This window comes from Scyliorhinus canicula, chromosome 3 (genome assembly GCF_902713615.1).
Source record: "Scyliorhinus canicula chromosome 3, sScyCan1.1, whole genome shotgun sequence".
Taxonomy (NCBI): Eukaryota; Metazoa; Chordata; class Chondrichthyes; order Carcharhiniformes; family Scyliorhinidae; genus Scyliorhinus; species Scyliorhinus canicula.
The window spans coordinates 85,980,241-86,001,713 of record NC_052148.1 but is presented as its reverse complement, the minus strand read 5'-3'; the positions used below and the strand labels follow the sequence as shown (position 1 = coordinate 86,001,713).

Sequence of the window (21,473 nt, the reverse complement as noted above, 5' to 3'; positions counted from 1 at the left end):
TCAGGGGATTTTGCGCTAGGACCACAGGCAGGTGGGGGGAGTGGACAGCACTCCCCCCAGCTGGGGATGGGGGTGCAGCTTAACGTGACAGAGGCTGCACATGTATCAGGTGTATCATGCTTTAATAGTGAACATTCGAAACCTCCATCGTCTCTAGCTACAGGTGGTGCCACCCTCCAATCCTCCAAGTACCCCCTGGTGCTCTCTCAGTGATCTCAATCTTTTTCATCTTCCATTTTCTGCTGCTACATCTAAGTGTTACTCCAGGATGCACATCAGATGTGGAGGCAGCCTGCTTCTTCTCATGCCCTGTGGACTTTGATGCCCTTGGCAGGCATCCTCTGGGGGGCCTGGAGCTGGATGGCCCTAGCTGACTTACCAGTGTCACTGGAATCGTCATGCCACCCTGTTCTGCCCATTGACTGTGAGACATGCCAGTGTCACAAAGTGGGGGGTGGGAGGATTTGGGTGAGGTAGAGACCACCATCATCTTCCTGGTGGCAAGCACCAGGTCTGCCTCCAGCACTCCCTTCTCCCAGATGGTGCCCATAGGGCCCGAGGGGTCTCCATGGGACGGAGGGACAGCTGGAGTGAGTTCCAGAGTACTTTGCACCATTAGGATCTGCTGGCCCTGGTGCCTTATCATTATCTGAACCATGGTGTTGACGCCCTCAGCAATGCTCCTCAGTCACTGGGCAACGCTCGGCAGTGCCCGGCAATGTCCACCTGCATCTGGGACCCATCCTTCAGCGACTGGGACATGATTTTGAGGCCTTCACCCATGGCTGATGCTGACTGAACCATGCCTTGGACACCACCACTCATGACGCTGACCTCGTGCCTCAGGCTTTCCACTGCAGTCGCCACCCCAGTAGAGTTGGCAATTTCCTGCACCCTGTAGTCTTTGGGATCCACTAATCACTCACCGGAGTGTCGCTGACATCACCTCCTGAATCTCACGGCCGTGTCCTAGCATCTGCATCAGCTCTGGGATAACCTTGCCTAGAGGCTCGGCATCTTATTGGGATTCATCCTTTGGATGTTCCTGCCTCCACCTGATGTGTATCACAGCATTTGTGTGGTGCTCACCAGATTCTGCCCCAGAGGCCTGTCCACTAATGTCGCCCACCGAAGTGTGTGGGCGCAATTCTCCGCACTCACGTCGGTGCAGAGAATAGCGTGGCTCGTAAAATTTTACGGCCACGCTGTTCCGACGCCCTCCCGCTATTCTCCCCCCCACCCCACGCCCGACTCCCGATACGAATCGCTGCCGCCGTTTTTTTACGGCCAGCAGCGATTCTCAGCTGTCCGATGGGCCACGTTCCCAGCCCTTTACGGCTGTTTTTACGAACGGCAAACACACCTGGTCTGGCCGTTCGTAAAAACGGCCGTAAAGTGCCGATTTTTAAAACCATGGCACCGATTGGCACGGCAGTACCACGGCCGTGCCAAGGGTGCCATGGGCCCGCGATCGGTGGGCACCGATCGCGGGCAGCGGGTCCGATGCCCGCGCACTCTTTGTCCCTCCGCCGCCCCGCTGTATCACTTTGCGGGGCGGCTGAGGGGCAACCCGGCCCGCGCATGCGCGGGTTTCGCGCAAATGCGCGATGACGTCATCTGCGCATGCGCAGGTTGGAGTCTTCCAATCCGCGCATGCGCGGCTGACGTCATATGACGCGTCAGCCGGCGCAAACTCTGGCAAGCGGGCTTAACGAAATTCGTTAAGCCCGCGATGCCGGAGTTTACGGCGGCGGCATGCTAGCCCCGACCGGGGACCAGAATCGGTTCCCGGTCGGGGAGGGGGGGGGCTGGTGTCAAACCCGCCCGGATTTGACGCCAGCCTTACGATTTCTCCCCCTCTGGGAGAATCGCGCCCTGTGTTTCTGTGCTGGTGGAGGGTGGGGATGACAGCTGTGACACCTCGATGGTGATATCCTTAAAGCTGTTCTCTGAGGTGTTCTCTTGGGCGGCGGGTACGGCGGGTATGTGTGACCCCGGATGGTCGTGCCCCATCAGATAGAGACCCTGTGGGAAAAGGGACATGTGGTCACTGGGAGGGAAGGATCATTTTGTCTGATATGAAGAACTCACTTGAGACAGGTCATCTGGGTAAAGGGGCAGTGGATCGTAACCTCTACGGCACAGGCCAACCTCGCTGTCGGTGACTGCTCTCTTCTCAGCCAATCCCATGATTCCCAGGGCCCATCCTTGAAGTCATGTGGAGTAAATTGAATTGACTGAAGATTGGCATCTGTGATGTTGCGGAATCAGGGGATGTCAAGATGGATCATCAACTCAGCACTTCTGGCTGAAGATGGCTGCAAATACTTCAGCCTTTTCTCTTGTACTGGTATGCTGGGTTCTGCCATCAATCGAGATGGGATGTTTCAGGAGTCTCGTTTTCCCAATGTGGTGCATCTATAGTGCTAATACAACAACTTCTTGCCCTTTAATGTATTTCAATGGTGAGCCAGTGCGCGAAATGCCATTTCCACTTTGGGATATTTGCGTTTATCTGCACATTTGCTCCTTGCTTTATATTGCTGTGGCATTTGCGCATAAATATCAGGGAATGTCATTATTCTTATCTTCATTTTGACAGCAAACTACAGTCCAACAACTGGAATTGTCATGTCAGACGATGCAATCCTTAAAATGGTCCGGTGCAAAAAAAAACTTCCGAGGTTTCCAAACCTCTCGGTTGAATAATAAGAATATGCTTACTCAATTATAAAAGTATCGACTTTATACCATCTGTCAGTGTAATAATTTATTTAAAGATTTGTTTCATTCTTTTTCAGCCTGCCTGTAAAGTAACATCACACAGCAGTTCAAAGGAGTACATTTTGCCCTAAAGCAATTGCATCATTTTCTCTCATCTTCGGGTTTCTGCTGTTCACTTGACTAGTAACTTAGTGGGCGCAGAGGTCTGGACCGAAAGCATAGTCAGATATGGTTCAAATAGCAGGAGAGAATAAAAGACAGAAGCTAAACTTCAGAAACACCAGCAGAGTGTCTCGTCTCAGTATAAGGCTGACAAGTTGACATATCTTATGCTTCATTTAAGAGGGCGGGTTAGGAAGTCTTGGAGGAGGAGCACCAATTCCATTCCCCCCCCCCCCCCCCTCCCTACTCCAAATGAAATACTGTAATACTAGAGTCAATTTGAAGACTTCAAACAGTTACACGCTGGCTGTTGTGTTAACACCAATCCTTTTGTTGCAATTTGTGTGCTGGAACAAACTCTTGAGTTACGGTGAGTTTATTTAACATTAGCAAGCTGGTGAGGTGCAGTTCGCTGAGGTTGTTAACTGCAGAAACACCAACCTGCTGCCAAGTAGGATCTGCTGTGCTGTGACATTAATGGGATCCAGATTGAGAGGCTAGACTGCTGTGATCTCTTTTAACAACTGCACTACAGGGTGAGTATGTTTCTGTTTTTCTCCGAAGGAGAGGGAGAAAAATATATGTATTTTTTTAAATGCCTCGGAATTACAAGACAGATTCAAGATTAGAAGATTAGATTTGTATACTAACCTTGGACAAACTGACTCAGATTTTTCTGGGCAGCCTCCTTTCCGTCATAGGTGCATTGCTGAAACATAATTGGATGAAGTTAAAGGTTATAAAGAGTGAAAGAATAAAATAACATTGAACGCTGCTGACAAAAAATATAGACCTCAACCCGGATTAGTTAACCTCATGTCAGATCTGTGATTTTGATTGCCTTGTATAAAGGTGCCTTCAAAGGAGGGGCCTAGAGCCTGTGAAGCAGGGTAGTAATTTTTCCCAAATAAAAAATTGATAGGAAGCAAGTGTTAAAGAATGCTGTGAAATTGTTTTGAACCATTTTCTCTGCATGCACATTACTATTTTTAAAACAAATCCTTATTTTCTTTGCAAAGATGAGGCTAGAAAAAAGTTCATGTGGATTTTTCTAGATACTGCTTCCGACTATATGCTGCAGATTAACGGTCTGAAAGCTTCATTTGCGCACCTGACAGTAATGACATTAAAGGACTTCTCAATTCATATTGTTTCAAACACTATCCTCAATTGTATTTATTCTTTAGAGCACTCCATGGGCACACAAACCACATGAGACACAGCAAAGCCCTTTGGAATTTCATTCATTATTGTCACAAGCCAGAGCTTTCATCTGATTTAATGTTCCATCAAAAAGATTGTTCAAACAGGTGAAGACTTTCAATGGGAGAAAAATCTACTGGTTTTACAGCCTCTTTCTGTTGCCAGAAAAGATCAGTCTAATTTTACTACATCACAATTCATTTTGTTTGTAAATTGGAATTGAAAAGGTAATTGATAGGCGTTCGTCTGTTCATCGACTTTAAGGAGGGAAACAGTTTTGACAAATGGGGAGTTATAATTGGAAAGGAATTATACGAAAAGTACATTTTGCTTACGGTAATGATGATCTTATTCACTCTCTTATTTTCTTAACGAATGTAATAGTCAGCATTCCCCTGAACCATTCATGTTTAGTGTTACAATCACCACGGTGTTAACATATGAAGATAGCTGAATATATATTAAAGTACAATTTTTATGCTTCAATGTTATGGAAAACAACATTTACAGCATGAATAAAACATTTCCATTAATGTATATTACTTAGCCAGCTGAGGTGGCATTTTAGAATTTGTTTTAGATCTCTGAAGCATGGTCGGTCGCTTTACTTGGTATATTTTAGAAGCATTTACTCAAAATGAAACAATGTATTAGCTCATGGGTATGCTTTTCAAAAGATTAGGACTGGTAAATTTTGTCAAGTAATCTGTTCAAGTGACTTCTCATTAATAACCAAAAGTCCTTTTCTTCTTGGTGTTTGGATATTGAGGTGAATTTGTTTAAAGCTATGCCAATTTGAAGCCTGAATTAATTCAGGGTAAAGCATTTCAAAGTACATCTGGTTAAAGCGATGCTGTGTAATTTAGCACTTCTCTGTTGTTATTGTATAAGCGTAACAGATAAGGTAGAAGTTTTATTTGTGTGTGTGACTTTAAACATTCAGGCTCGGGTTCCTTTATGATAGCAGCAGTTTATTTAATTTTGCAGCTTTGGGGAAGAACAATTTCTAGCGCTCCCACTAGGAGTGTTTAGTTTTTGAGAGTTGCTTCAGCTGTTAAATGGTCACTTGGTGCAGCCCACATAAAAGGTAGTCATGCACTAAATGCCTTCCCATCAGCCTGCATTAGGCCATGTTTGATGTATTCTGTGTGAAATTGACTTAATTGATGAATTTATTTGCACCCTGATCATTCATTCCAACATTTCTCAAAGCATGAGTCACACTTTCACATGAAATAGCATTATTTAGTAGAGGTACTTGATTTTGATTGTTCACAAGCTTTTAATTAATCCACATTTGTGGTGCCCAAGGTCCAGGGATCTAAAATCACCTTTGACTTTTTTGTACTTTGTTTCTGCATTATTACATGATTAAATAAAATTATCCAGTGATTCACTTACTCTCCTGACTTGCAAACGTATCGCCGCCACCTTACTGTCGCTGGGGTAACATCCTGGGACTCCCTCCCTAGCAGCACAGTGGGTGTACCTACACCTCAAGGACTGCAGTGGTTCAAGAAGGCAACTCATCACCACCTTCTGAAGGGCAACTAGGGATGGGCAATAAATGCTGGCCTAACCAGCGACGGCCACATCCTGTAAATTTTATATTTTTAAATTACCTTGATTTAGTTTAACCACACCCCCCCCCCCCCCCCCCCCCCCCCCCAACCCCACCGCATCCCAATTTTTAATCCTTTCAATAAGGAGCTACATGATGCATTAAAAATGTATTTGGCAATTCGTTGGTGATACACACATATAGAAATCTTTAGCAATCTTATCCAGTTAGCATTGAAGGCTCATGTGTTTGGCGGATTATATATTTTCCATTGTCCATAACGTGAAACAACACAATCAATCTTTTGCTGAAAATTTCTGAGCAGCTGAATGCAAAGATATTGAGAATATTACGGATGGTTTCTTTAACATGCAGGCACCTAACTAAAGATTTATACTTGATCAGGAAGAAAAAGATTGACAAGTTCCCTCGGAGGTTCAATTGGTAAATGCATCACCTAAATGCAGTGCTGAGCTGTATGGGTCACGACAATCTCAAATTCCATCCGTTTTATGCTCAACTGGTTGTCCTTGGCTAGCTAAAAGCAGCCAGTGCCCCCACTTTTAATCACTGCCCGGTGACTCCTGTCCAAATAAACTGCTTCATATTTTAATGATGCTGGACAAGCATAAATTCAGGGCCTCATTGCACCTTGATGCAGAATTCTACTTTTCATGCTGGCCTTCAGACCTACCAACATTGCAGGTCACTGTAACTTAGATTATTTTATCCCACCATATTTGAGAGTGAACTGTGAAGCAATAAAAAGAGCATCAATTGAGAGTTCAATATCATTTAACCCAACCGGTTATTTATTTATGAAGTAACTAGAATTTATTGTCTACAATTTGATTTTATATTTTCAAGCATTCAAGTATTTATCTTAAATTTCCAGGTAAAATCCACAGAATAGAATCCAATCCCAACAGCGCAGAATGAGGCCATTTGGCCCAATGAGTCCGCACCGAACCTCCAAAAGAGCACTATATCTAGACCCATTCCTCCGTCCTTTCCCCATAACACCATACATTGATCATGGTCAATCCACCTAACCTGCACAACTTAAACGGCAAATGTTACTTCATTGAAATTCACTGCATCTGCCAGCAAACTTCCCTGTATATACTTCAGCTCAACTCGGAAAAAGTAATTGGGCGGGATTCTCCAACCCCTCCCCTGGGTCGGAGAATCGCCCGGGGCCGGCGTCAATCCCGCCCCTGCCGTGTCCCGAATTCTCCGCCACCAGAGATTCGGCTAGGGTGGGAATCACGCCGCGCCAGTCGGCGGGCCTCCCGGGGCGATTCTCCGTCCCATGATGGGCCGAAGTCCCGCCGCTGACAAGCCTCTCCCACCGATGTGGATTAAACCACCTACCTGACCGGTGGGATTGGTGACGCGGGCGGGCGCCGGGGTCCTGGGGGGGTGGCGCGGGGTGATCTGAACCCGGGGGTTGCCCCCACAGTGGCCTGGCCCGCGCGATCAGGGCCCACCGATCGGCCGGAGGGCCTGTGCCGTGGGGGCACTCTTTTTGTTCCGCCTTCGCCATGGTCTTCACCCGTGCATGCGTCAGGTTGACGTCAGGGACCGCTGACGCTCCGGCGCATGCGCGGACTTACGCCGGCCGGTGAAGTCCTTTCGGCCCCGGCTGGCGTGGCGCCAAAGGCCGTTCACGCCAGCAGGCTGAGCGGGAATCACTCCGACGTAGGCCTAGCCCCTCAATGTGAGGGCTTGGCCCCTAAAGGTGCGGAGACTTCCGCACTTTTGGGGCGGCCCGACGCCGGAGTGGTTCACGCCACTCCAACACACCGGGACACCCCGCCCCCCGGGTAGGGGAGAATCCCGGCTATTGTATCTTATTCCGGATGGTCTGGCATTAACCTTGCTCGAGAGGTTAAAATTGGCAGCAGCTTTGCTGCCTTGCTCTAGAGATTAAAATTGAATCCAGTAGAGACAAAATACAAAGGGAAATACCCATTCCAGACAACCTGAGTCCATCAGACTGCTTCAAATGTACAAAAACTGTAATTTAATAGCCTTGAATCACTTCTTTCACAACATGCTTTCAAGCAGCCTTTTGACCATCTCAATGGACAGTCACGACTGGCCATGTGAAATATAAAAACTGTTCACTTGCCCTCTCCTAAATTGAAGAATTTTCTTTTTGGTCAAACGTCATGTCTTTGGGTTAATTCAGTTGGTCAGCTCCAACTCTGGCCTAAATGAAAAAAGAAATTCTAAAACTGCACCTCGGTTTAGTAAGTATTTAATAGAGAAACACATAAAGCCCAAAATTCAGAACTAATATCTAATCCAGTTTCTCAATAAATGTTGGGAAAATGCGCCGCACATTTAGCCTCCTGAACACAATTTTATTTTTTCACGTGATTCACGCCCCACTCATGGTGGCTTCCTCTGATATGCTCACCCTGGAAAAACTTAGGCCAGGATTCTACAATCCCGCGGTCAAGTTCTGATGCCGGCGTGAAAAGCGGCGTGAACCACTCCAGCATCAACGGTTCTCAATTGTCAGGTATGCACCCCTTCCGAGGGGGCTAGGTCAGCGCCGGAGTGGTCTCCGCTGCTCCAGCAGGCGCACCGTGGCCAGCGTGAGTTCGCACATGCGCATGGGTTCACCTCTCCGCGCCAGCCCCCGGGCAATGTGGCGGAGCCCTACAGGGGCCCGCCGAGGAGGAACATAGGCCGCCACGGAACCCGCCTGCCCACCGATTGGTAGTCCCCGATTGCGGGCCAGGCCACCGTGGAGGCCCCCCTGGGGTCAGATCCCCCCACTCCCACCAGAACGACCCCCACAGACACAACTTCCAGGTCCCGCTGTGCGGGACCATACGTGACCCACGCTGGTGGGGCTCGGCCGAACACGGCGGGCACTCGGCCTGTCCTGACACCGCCCCCCACCCGGGGATTCTCCGACCGGGAGAAACCCGGCCTTAATCTCTGTAATCAGTGGGATGCTCCTTTTAAATTCCTCCCCTGCATTTGTTTTAAGTCCAGTTGGGGGGATGGCTGCCAGGAAGACAATACCACATCTCATGGAGGAAACCCTTACTAAACTCCTGGAAGATGTTGAACAGAGGTGCGACATCCTGTACCTGTGATCGGCCAGACGTCCAACAAGCAAGGTCACCAAGCCTGCTTCGGAGGCTGTGGCCCCAATAGTTTTTGCCAGCTCGCTCCATTAGAGCAACAGAGCAAAGAGAAGATGAATTACCTTTTTTGTGCAGCCAGGGTAAATCTGCCTCCTCATGTCTCCTGCTGTATCCCTTCACACATGCATCACACCTCCTCAGTGATCTCTCACCCAGCCACCTCACAGAGTCCTAATATTGTCATGCCGCCCTCCCCACACGCCAAACTTCATCGCCATCTGACCTGGCAGGACGTCCGCCTACCACTGTCTCATTGCAGGGCAAACTCAAGCACAATAGGCGTGAGCGGGCACAGCCTACCGGAGTTGTGCCCGAGCTGAGAACCCAAACACCCTTTGAGGAGAGATCCTTTGAGCTGGCCAGTGGGGAGCAGAACCGCACCTGTGCAGAGGGTGAGGTGGCAAGAAGCAAAGTTTTTTTGGGTTTTTTTTCCCCAAAATTTAGAGTACCCAATTATTGTTTTTCCAATGAAGGGGCAATTTAGCATGGCCAATTGACCTAATCTGCACATCTTTGGGTTGTGGGGGTGAAACCTACGTAGACACGGGGAGAATGTGCAAACTCCACACGGGCAGTGACCCAGGGCCGGGATTCGAACCCGGGTCCTCAGCGCCGTAGGCAGCAATGCTAACCACTGTGCCACGTGCCGCCCTGGCAAGAAGCAAAGGTGAGAACCCTCCAATCATGCAGCCATGGTGCAAGTCTCACGTGAGCTAACCTGCTCCCACCCGTCTGCCTCTGTAAGGCACTAATGCCATCTCACTTCCATTGCAGGTCAATCTGTCGACCAACCTCATACACTCCAGAGAGCACAGCTCTGAGGGCGACATCTTAGATCAAGTATTGAGGTGATGTCACAGCTGTCACCCACACCCTCCATCAGCACGGATACTCACACCTCCATGGGAATAACTAGTAGGCAGGCTTCTGGGTCACTCACTGGTGAGTAGCTCACAGATGAAGATCCACAGCAGATGGATTTAGAACATCCTGGAATCTGGCACTCAGAGGGATGCCGGAACTCAGGAGTCTGCTGAGTCCCAGACCAATGACATGCCCCTGGGTACAGCCATCCCAGAGCTGCTGGATCTAAGACTGCAGAGACCTGAACATTAGGAGGGGATGACAGCATGCCTCCTCGGACAGCAAGGCCGACTGGAGTAGTTCCATTTCCTTCTGTCTGAGTAGATAGTGCCGTCACTCCAATGCAATAAGGCCTACACTGTGAGAGTGATGTCCGAGGTGGAGACCTTGGTATAGGACATGCACTCCATGGTGGGGGTATCTACTCCATGGTTCATTTCATGACCTCCATAGCTCAGAGCATGAGCTCCATCATGCTGGGCTTCAACTGCATGGTTCAGGCACTGCTGGGAATCCACGAGTGAATGACATACCTCCAGTTCCGCACACCGAGAAGGGAAGCACTGTAACACCCCATGCAACCTGAAAGTAGACCTTAAGGTTCATCCCTCCCACAGAGGATGCCTGCCAAGGTCATCTCAGACATCAAGGCACGGGAGACAGCAAGCCGCCACAACCTCAACCTCCACTTCGGCCTCAACCTCAATCATCAACCTTACCTTCAAACCTCGACCTCAACCTCAATCTCAGCCTCAACCTCACCCTCAAACCTCAACCTCTGCCTCAGTCTCAGCCTCACCCTCAACCTCAGCCTCAGTCTCAAACTCAACCTCAGCCTCACCCTCAGTCTCAACCTCAGCCTCAACCTCAACCTCAGTCTCAAGCTCACCCTCAACCTCAACCTCAGCCTCACCCTCAAACCTCAGCCTCACCCTCAGTCTCAACCTCAGCCTCACCCTCAACCTCAACCTCAGCCTCAGTCTCAAACTCAACCTCAGCCTCACCCTCAGTCTCAACCTCAGCCTCAACCTCAACCTCAGTCTCAACCTCAGTCTCAACCTCAAACTCAGCCTCAACCTCACCCTCAGCCTCAACCTCACCCTCAGTCTGATCCCTAGCCTCAACCTCAGCCTCAACCTCCACCTCAGTCTCAACCTCAGTCTCAGCCTCAACCTCACCTTCAAACCTCAACCTCAACCTCAGTCTCAGCCTCACACTCAGCCTCACCCTCAGCCTCACCCTCAACCTCAACTCAGCCTCAACCTCACCCTCAGCCTCACCCTCAGTCTCAGCCTCAGCCTCACCCTCAGTCTCAACCTCGCCCTCAAACCTCAACCTCAACCTCACCCTCAGCCTCACCCTCAGTCTTAACCTCAACCTCAGCCTCAAACACAACCTCAACCTCAAACTTAGCCACACACTCAGTCTCAACCTCACCCTCAGCCTCAACCTCACCCTCAGCCTCAGCCTCAACCTCATCCTCAAACCTCAACCTCAGCCTCACCCTCAGTCTCACCCTCATTCTCAGCCTCACCCTCAACTTCAAACTCAGCCACTCCCTCAGCATCAACCTCAGCCTCAACCTCACCCTCAACCTCAACCTCAAACTCAACCTCAACCTTAGGCTCAGCCTCAACCTCACCCTCAGCCTCAACCTCAGTCTCAACCTCAACCTCAGTCTCAACCTCAACCTCAACCTCACCTTCAAACCTCAACCTCAACCTCACTCTCAGCCTCAACCTCAACCTCACCCTCAACCTCAGCCTCAGCTTCAACCTCACCTTCACCCTCAACCTCAACCTCAACCTCAGTCTCAACCTCAACCTCAGTCTCAATCTCAGCCTCAACCTCAGCCTCAACCTCAACCTCACCCTCAGCCTCAGCCTCACCCTCAGTCTTAACCTCAGCCTCAACCTCAACCTCACCCTTAGCCTCAACCTCAACCTCACCCTCAGTCTCAACCTCAGTCTCAACCTCAGCCTCAACCTCAACCTCAGTCTCAACCTCAGCCTCAAACTCAACCTCAGTCTCAACCTCAGCCTCAACCTCAACCTCAGTCTCACCCTCAGTCTCAACCTCAGCCTCAAACTCAACCTCAACCTCACTCTCAGCCTCAACCTCAACCTCACCCTCAACCTCAGCCTCAGCTTCAACCTCACCTTCACCCTCAACCTCAACCTCAACCTCAGTCTCAACCTCAACCTCAGTCTCAATCTCAGCCTCAACCTCAGCCTCAACCTCAACCTCACCCTCAGCCTCAGCTTCACCCTCAGTCTCAACCTCAACCTCAGTCTCAACCTCAACCTCAACCTCAACCTAAGTCTCAACCTCAACCTCACCCTCAGCCTCACCCTCAGTCTCAATCTCAACCTCAACCTCACCCTCAGCCTCAGCCTCACCCTCAGTCTTAACCTCAGCCTCAACCTCAACCTCACCCTTAGCCTCAACCTCAACCTCACCCTCAGTCTCAACCTCAGCCTCAACCTCAACCTCAGTCTCAACCTCAGCCTCAAACTCAACCTCAGTCTCAACCTCAGCCTCAACCTCAACCTCAGTCTCACCCTCAGTCTCAACCTCAGCCTCAAACTCAACCACAGTCCCACCCTCAGCCTCACCCTCAGTCTTAACCTCAACCTCAGCCTCAAACTCAACCTCAACCTCAAATTTAGCCTCAACCTCAACCTCACCCTCAATCTCAAACTCACCCTTAATCTCAAACTCAACCTCAACCTTAGGCTCAGCCTCAACCTCACCCTCAGCCTCAACCTCAACCTCACTCTCAACCTCAACCTCAGCCTCAGCTTCAACCTCACCCTCAGCCTCAAACTCAACCTCAGTCTCAAGCTCAACCTCAGTCTCAACCTCAACCTCAATCTCAGTCTCAGCCTCAACCTCACCTTCAAACCTCAACCTCAACCTCACCCTCAGCCTCACCCTCAGTCTCAACCTAACACTCAAACCTCAACCTCAAACTCACCCTCAGCCTCACCTTCAGTCTCAACCTCAGCCTCAACCTCAACCTCACCCTCAGACTCACCCTCAGTCACAACCTCAGTCTCAACCTCAGCCTCAACCTCAACCTCAGTCTCAACCTCAGCCTCAAACTCAACCTCAGTCTCAACCTCAGCCTCAACCTCAACCTCAGTCTCACCCTCAGTCTCAACCTCAGCCTCAAACTCAACCTCAGTCTCACCCTCAGCCTCGTCCTCAACCACAGCCTCAAACTCAACCTCAACCTCAGCCTCAACCTCAACCTCACCCTCAGCCTCACCCTCAGTCTTAACCTCAACCTCAGCCTCAAACTCAACCTCAACCTCAAACTTAGCCTCAACCTCAACCTCACCATCAACCTCAAACTCAACCTCAACCTTAGGCTCAGCCTCAACCTCACCCTCAGCCTCAACCTCAACCTCACCCCAACCTCAACCTCAACCTCAGCTTCAACCTCACCCTCAGCCTCAAACTCAACCTCAGTCTCAACCTCAACCTCAGTCTCAACCTCAACCTCAATCTCAGTCTCAGCCTCAACCTCACCTTCAAATCTCAATCTCAACCTCACCCTCAGCCTCACCCTCAGTCTCAACCTCACCCTCAAACCTCAATCTCAACCTCACCCTCAGCCTCACCCTCAGTCTCAATCTCAACCTCACCCTCAGCCTCACCCTCAGTCTCAACCTCAACCTCACCCTCAGCCTCACCCTCAGTCTCAACCTCAACCTCAACCTCACCCTCAGCCTCACCCTCAGTCTCAAACTCACCCTCACCCTCAAACCTCAAACTCAACCTCACCCTCAGCCTCACCCTCAGTCTCAACCTCAACCTCAACCTCACCCTCAGCCTCACCCTCAGCCTCAACCTCAGCCTCAACCTCAACCTCACCCTCAGCCTCAACCTCAGTCTCAACCTCAACCTCAGTCTTAACCTCAACCTCACCCTCAGCCTCACCCTAAGTCTTAACCTCAACCTCACCCTCAGCCTCACCCTCAGTCTCAGCCTCACCCTCAAACTCAGCCACACCTTCAGCCTCAACCTCAGCCTCAATCTCAACCTCAGCCTCAACCTCAAACTCAACCTCAACCTCAGTCTCACCCTCAGTCTCAACCTCAGCCTCAAACTCAACCACAGTCTCACCCTCAGCCTCACCCTCAGTCTTAACCTCAACCTCAGCCTCAAACTCAACCTCAACCTCAAACTTAGCCTCAACCTCAACCTCACCCTCAATCTCAAACTCACCCTTAATCTCAAACTCAACCTCAACCTTAGGCTCAGCCTCAACCTCACCCTCAGCCTCAACCTCAACCTCACTCTCAACCTCAACCTCAGCCTCAGCTTCAACCTCACCCTCAGCCTCAAACTCAACCTCAGTCTCAAGCTCAACCTCAGTCTCAACCTCAACCTCAATCTCAGTCTCAGCCTCAACCTCACCTTCAAACCTCAACCTCAACCTCACCCTCAGCCTCACCCTCAGTCTCAACCTAACACTCAAACCTCAACCTCAAACTCACCCTCAGCCTCACCTTCAGTCTCAACCTCAGCCTCAACCTCAACCTCACCCTCAGACTCACCCTCAGTCACAACCTCAGTCTCAACCTCAGCCTCAACCTCAACCTCAGTCTCAACCTCAGCCTCAAACTCAACCTCAGTCTCAACCTCAGCCTCAACCTCAACCTCAGTCTCACCCTCAGTCTCAACCTCAGCCTCAAACTCAACCTCAGTCGCACCCTCAGCCTCGTCCTCAACCACAGCCTCAAACTCAACCTCAACCTCAGCCTCAACCTCAACCTCACCCTCAGCCTCACCCTCAGTCTTAACCTCAACCTCAGCCTCAAACTCAACCTCAACCTCAAACTTAGCCTCAACCTCAACCTCACCATCAACCTCAAACTCAACCTCAACCTTAGGCTCAGCCTCAACCTCACCCTCAGCCTCAACCTCAACCTCACCCCAACCTCAACCTCAACCTCAGCTTCAACCTCACCCTCAGCCTCAAACTCAACCTCAGTCTCAACCTCAACCTCAGTCTCAACCTCAACCTCAATCTCAGTCTCAGCCTCAACCTCACCTTCAAACCTCAATCTCAACCTCACCCTCAGCCTCACCCTCAGTCTCAACCTCACCCTCAAACCTCAATCTCAACCTCACCCTCAGCCTCACCCTCAGTCTCAATCTCAACCTCAGCCTCACCCTCAGTCTCAACCTCAACCTCACCCTCAGCCTCACCCTCAGTCTCAACCTCAACCTCAACCTCACCCTCAGCCTCACCCTCAGTCTCAACCTCACCCTCACCCTCAAACCTCAACCTCAACCTCACCCTCAGCCTCACCCTCAGTCTCAACCTCAACCTCAACCTCACCCTCAGCCTCACCCTCAGCCTCAACCTCAGCCTCAACCTCAACCTCACCCTCAGCCTCAACCTCAGTCTCAACCTCAACCTCAGTCTTAACCTCAACCTCACCCTCAGCCTCACCCTAAGTCTTAACCTCAACCTCACCCTCAGCCTCACCCTCAGTCTCAGCCTCACCCTCAAACTCAGCCACACCTTCAGCCTCAACCTCAGCCTCAACCTCAACCTCAGCCTCAACCTCAAACTCAACCTCAACCTTAGGCTCAGCCTCAAACTCAACCTCAGTCTCAACCTCATCCTCAATCTCAGTCTCAGCCTCAACCTCACCTTCAAACCTCAACCTCAACCTCACCCTCAGCCTCACCCTCAGTCTCAACCTCACCCTCAAACCCCAACATCAACCTCACCCTCAGCCTCACCCTCATTCTCAACCTCAACCTCAACCTCACCCTCAGCCTCACCCTCAGCCTCAACCTCAACCTCACCCTCAGCCTCAACCTCAGTCTCAACCTCAACCTCAGTCTTAACCTCAACCTCTACCTCACCCTCAGCCCCAGCCTCAGTCTCAACCTCACCCTCAACCTCACCCTCAGTCTCAACCTCAACCTCACCCTCAGCCTCACCCTCAGTCTCAACCTCAACCTCAACCTCACCCTCAGCCTCACCCTCAGTCTCAACCTCACCCACAGTCTCAAACTCAAACCTCAGTCTCAACCTCAACCTCAATCTCAGTCTCAGCCTCAACCTCACCTTCAAACCTCAATCTCAACCTCACCCTCAGCCTCACCCTCAGTCTCAACCTCACCCTCAAACCTCAATCTCAACCTCACCCTCAGCCTCACCCTCAGTCTCAATCTCAACCTCACCCTCAGCCTCACCCTCAGTCTCAACCTCAACCTCACCCTCAGCCTCACCCTCAGTCTCAACCTCACCCTCAGTCTCATCCTCACCCTCAAACCTCAACCTCAACCTCACCCTCAGCCTCACCCTCAGTCTCAACCTCAACCTCAACCTCACCCTCAGCCTCACCCTCAGCCTCAACCTCAGCCTCAACCTCAACCTCACCCTCAGCCTCAACCTCAGTCTCAACCTCAACCTCAGTCTTAACCTCAACCTCACCCTCAGCCTCACCCTAAGTCTTAACCTCAACCTCAACCTCACCCTCAGCCTCACCCTCAGTCTCAGCCTCACCCTCAAACTCAGCCACACCTTCAGCCTCAACCTCAGCCTCAACCTCAACCTCAGCCTCAACCTCAAACTCAACCTCAACCTTAGGCTCAGCCTCAAACTCAACCTCAGTCTCAACCTCATCCTCAATCTCAGTCTCAGCCTCAACCTCACCTTCAAACCTCAACCTCAACCTCACCCTCAGCCTCACCCTCAGTCTCAACCTCACCCTCAAACCCCAACATCAACCTCACCCTCAGCCTCACCCTCAGTCTCAACCTCAAACTCAACCTCACCCTCAGCCTCACCCTCAGCCTCAACCTCAACCTCACCCTCAGCCTCAACCTCAGTCTCAACCTCAACCTCAGTCTTAACCTCAACCTCTACCTCACCCTCAGCCTCACCCTCAGTCTTAACCTCAACCTCAGCCTCAGCCCCAGCCTCAGTCTCAACCTCACCCTCAACCTCACCCTCAGCCTCACCCTCAGTCTCAACCTCAACCTCACCCTCAGCCTCACCCTCAGTCTCAACCTCAACCTCAACCTCACCCTCAGCCTCACCCTCAGTCTCAACCTCACCCTCAGTCTCATCCTCACCCTCAAACCTCAACCTCAACCTCACCCTCAGCCTCACCCTCAGTCTCAACCTCAACCTCAACCTCACCCTCAGCCTCACCCTCAGCCTCAACCTCAGCCTCAACCTCAACCTCACCCTCAGCCTCAACCTCAGTCTCAACCTCAACCTCAGTCTTAACCTCATCCTCACCCTCAGCCTCACCCTAAGTCTTAACCTCAACCTCAACCTCACCCTCAGCCTCACCCTCAGTCTCAGCCTCACCCTCAAACTCAGCCACACCTTCAGCCTCAACCTCAGCCTCAACCTCAACCTCAGCCTCAACCTCAAACTCAACCTCAACCTTAGGCTCAGCCTCAAACTCAACCTCAGTCTCAAACTCATCCTCAATCTCAGTCTCAGCCTCAACCTCACCTTCAAACCTCAACCTCAACCTCACCCTCAGCCTCACCCTCAGTCTCAACCTCACCCTCAAACCCCAACATCAACCTCACCCTCAGCCTCACCCTCAGTCTCAACCTCAACCTCAACCTCACCCTCAGCCTCACCCTCAGCCTCAACCTCAACCTCACCCTCAGCCTCAACCTCAGTCTCAACCTCAACCTCAGTCTTAACCTCAACCTCTACCTCACCCTCAGCCTCACCCTCAGTCTTAACCTCAACCTCACCCTCAGCCTCACCCTCAGTCTTAACCTCAACCTCAACCTCACCCTCAGCCTCACCCTCAGTCTCAACCTCAACCTCAACCTCAGCGTCACCCTCAGTCTCAACCTCAGCCTCAACCTCCACCTCAGCCTCAACCTCAAACTCAACCTCAACCTTAGGCTCAGCCTCAACCTCGCCCTCAGCCTCAACCTCAACCTCACCCTCAACCTCAACCTCAGCCTCAGCTTCAACCTCGCCCTCAGCCTCAAACTCAACCTCAGTCACAACCTCAACCTCAATCTCAACCTCACCTTCAAACCTCAACCTCACCCTCAGCCTCACCCTCAGTCTCAACCTCACCCTCAAACCTCAAACTCAACCTCACCCTCAGCCTCACCCTCAGTCTCAACCTCAACCTCACCCTCAGCCTCACCCTCATTCTCAACCTCAACCTCACCCTCAGCCTCATGCTCTGTCTCAACCTCAACCTCAACCTCACCCTCAACCTCACCCTCAGCCTCACCCTCAGTCTCAGCCTCAACCTCAACCTCACCCTCAGTCTTAACCTCAACCTCAGCCTCAAACTCAACCTCAACCTCAAACTTAGCCTCAACCTCACCCTCAACCTCAAACTCAACCTCAACCTTAGGCTCAGCCTTAACCTCACCCTCAGCCTCAACCTCACCCTCAACCTCAACCTCAACCTCAACCTCAACCTCAATCTCAACCTCAATCTCAACCTCAATCTCAACCTCAACCTCAATCTCAACCTCAACCTCAATCTCAACCTCAACCTCAACCTCAACCTCAAACCTCAACCTCAACCTCACCCTCAGCCTCACCCTCAGTCTCAACCTCACCCTCAAACCTCAATCTCAACCTCACCCTCAGCCTCACCCTCAGTCTCAATCTCAACCTCACCCTCAGCCTTACCCTCAGTCTCAACCTCAACCTCACCCTCAGCCTCAGCCTCAGTCTCAACCTCAACCTCAGCCTCACCCTCAGTCTCAACCTCACCCTCAGTCTCATCCTCACCCTCAAACCTCAACCTCAGCCTCACCCTCAGTCTCAACCTCAACCTCAACCTCAGCCTCACCCTCAGCCTCAATCTCAGCCTCAAGCTCAACCTCACCCTCAGCCTCAACCTCAGTCTCAACCTCAACCTCAGTCTTAACCTCAACCTCAACCTCAGCCTCACCCTCAAACTCAGCCACACCTTCAGCCTCAGCCTCAGCCTCAACCTCAACCTCAGCCTCAACCTCAAACTCAACCTCAACTTTAGGCTCAGCCTCAAACTCAACCTCACCCTCAAACCCCAACCTCAACCTCACCCTCAACCTCATCCTCAATCTCAGTCTCAGCCTCAACCTCACCTTCAAACCTCAACCTCAACCTCACCCTCAGCCTCACCCTCAGTCTCAACCTCACCCTCAAACCCCAACCTCAACCTCAGCCTCACCCTCAGTCTCAACCTCAACCTCAACCTCAACCTCACCTTCAGCCTCTCCCTCAGCCTCAACCTCAACCTCACCCTCAGCCTCAACCTCAGTCTCAACCTCAACCTCAGTCTTAACCTCAACCTCTACCTCACCCTCAGCCTCACCCTCAGTCTTAACCGCAACCTCACCCTCAGCCTCACCCTCAGTCTTAACCTCAACCTCAACCTCACCCTCAGCCTCACCCTCAGTCTCAACCTCAACCTCAACCTCAGCGTCACCCTCAGTCTCAACCTCAGCCTCAACCTCCACCTCAGCCTCAACCTCAAACTCAACCTCAACCTTAGGCTCAGCCTCAACCTCACCCTCAGCCTCAACCTCAACCTCACCCTCAACCTCAACCTCAGCCTCAGCTTCAACCTCGCCCTCAGCCTCAAACTCAACCTCAGTCACAACCTCAACCTCAATCTCAATCTCAGCCTCAACCTCACCTTCAAACCTTAACCTCAACCTCACCCTCAGCCTCACCCTCAGTCTCAACCTCAACCTCAACCTCACCCTCAGCCTCACCCTCATTCTCAACCTCAACCTCACCCTCAGCCTTACCCTCAGTCTCAACCTCAACCTCAAACCTCAACCTCAACCTCACCCTCAGCCTCACCCTCAGTCTCAACCTCAACCTCACCCTCAGCCTCACCCTCATTCTCAACCTCAACCTCACCCTCAGCCTCACCCTTAGTCTCAACCTCAACCTCAACCTCACCCTCAGCCTCAGTCTCAACCTCAACCTCAACCTCACCCTCAGCCTCACCCTCAGTCTCAACCTCAACCTCAACCTCACCCTCAGCCTCAGCCCCAGCCTCAGTCTCAACCTCACCCTCAACCTCACCCTCACCCTCAGTCTCAACCTCAACCTCACCCTCAGCCTCACCCTCAGTCTTAACCTCAACCTCAATCTCACCCTCAGCCTCACCCAGTCTTAACCTCAACCTCAACCTCACCCTCAGCCTCACCATCAGTCTCAACCTCAGACTCAACCTCAACCTCACCCTCAGCCTCACCCTCAGTCTCAACCTCACCCTCAAACCTCAACCTCAGCCTCACCCTCAGTCTCACCATCAGTCTCAGCCTCACCCTCAACCTCAAACTCAGCCACACCCTCAGCCTCAACCTCAGCCTCGACCTCAACCTCACCCTCAACCTCAAACTCAACATCAACCTTAGGCTCAGCCTCAACCTCACCCTCAGCCTCAACCTCAACCTCACCCTCAACCTCAACCTCAACCTCAGCCTCAGCTTCTACCTCACCCTCAGCCTCAAAAACAACCTCAGTCTCAGTCTCAACCTCAGCCTCAACCTCAAACTCAACCTTAGGCTCAGCCTCAACCTCACCCTCAGCCTCAACCTCAACCTCACCCTCCACCTCAACCTCAGCCTCAGCTTCAACCTCATCCTAAGCCTCAACCTCAACCTCACCCTCAACCTCACCCTCAGCCTCACCCTCAGTCTCAGCCTCAACCTCAACCTCACCCTCAGTCTTAACCTCAACCTCAGCCTCAAACTCAACCTCAACCTCAAACTTAGCCTCAACCTCACCCTCAACCTCAATCTCAACCTCAACCTTAGGCTCAGCCTTAACCTCACCCTCAACCTCAACCTCACCCTCAACCTCAACCTCAACCTCAACCTCAACCTCAATCTCAACCTCAACCTCAACCTCAATCTCAACCTCAACCTCAATCTCAACCTCAACCTCAATCTCAATCACAACCTCAACCTCAACCTCAAACCTCAACCTCAACCTCACCCTCAACCTCACCCTCAATCTCAACCTCACCCTCAACCTCAATCTCAACCTCACCCTCAGCCTCACCCTCAGTCTCAATCTCAACCTCACCCTCAGCCTTACCCTCAGTCTCAACCTCAACCTCACCCTCAGCCTCAGCCTCAGTCTCAACCTCAACCTCAACCTCAGCCTCACCCTCAGTCTCAACCTCACCCTCAGTCTCATCCTCACCCTCAAACCTCAACCTCAGCCTCACCCTCAGTCTCAACCTCAACCTCAACCTCAGCCTCACCCTCAGCCTCAATCTCAGCCTCAAGCTCAACCTCACCCTCAGCCTCAACCTCAGTCTCAACCTCAACCTCAGTCTTAACCTCAACCTCAACCTCAGCCTCACCCTCAAACTCAGCCACACCTTCAGCCTCAGCCTCAGCCTCAACCTCAACCTCAGCCTCAACCTCAAACTCAACCTCAACTTTAGGCTCAGCCTCAAACTCAACCTCACCCTCAAACCCCAACCTCAACCTCACCCTCAACCTCATCCTCAATCTCAGTCTCAGCCTCAACCTCACCTTCAAACCTCAACCTCAACCTCACCCTCAGCCTCACCCTCAGTCTCAACCTCACCCTCAAACCCCAACCTCAACCTCACCCTCAGCCTCACCCTCAGTCTCAACCTCAACCTCAACCTCAACCTCACCTTCAGCCTCTCCCTCAGCCTCAACCTCAACCTCACCCTCAGCCTCAACCTCAGTCTCAACCTCAACCTCAGTCTTAACCTCAACCTCTACCTCACCCTCAGCCTCACCCTCAGTCTTAACCGCAACCTCACCCTCAGCCTCAC

At 51.4% G+C, this 21,473-nt stretch overlaps 1 protein-coding gene across 3 annotated transcripts in view; it reads left to right on the top strand.

Moving 5' to 3' along the window:
* Positions 1-3,194: 3,194 nt before the first annotated feature.
* The window catches only part of fgf10a (fibroblast growth factor 10a), a 172,115-nt gene continuing 153,836 nt past the window's right edge, over positions 3,195-21,473 (top strand). For 2 of the 3 annotated variants that reach the window (XM_038790850.1, XM_038790848.1), the window contains exon 1: positions 3,195-3,422. The gene's annotated coding sequence lies outside the window, so the exon portion shown is untranslated. Of the gene's footprint in view, positions 3,423-4,355; positions 4,426-21,473 lie in introns of those variants that run through there. The other variant, XM_038790849.1, reaches the window with a different exon arrangement.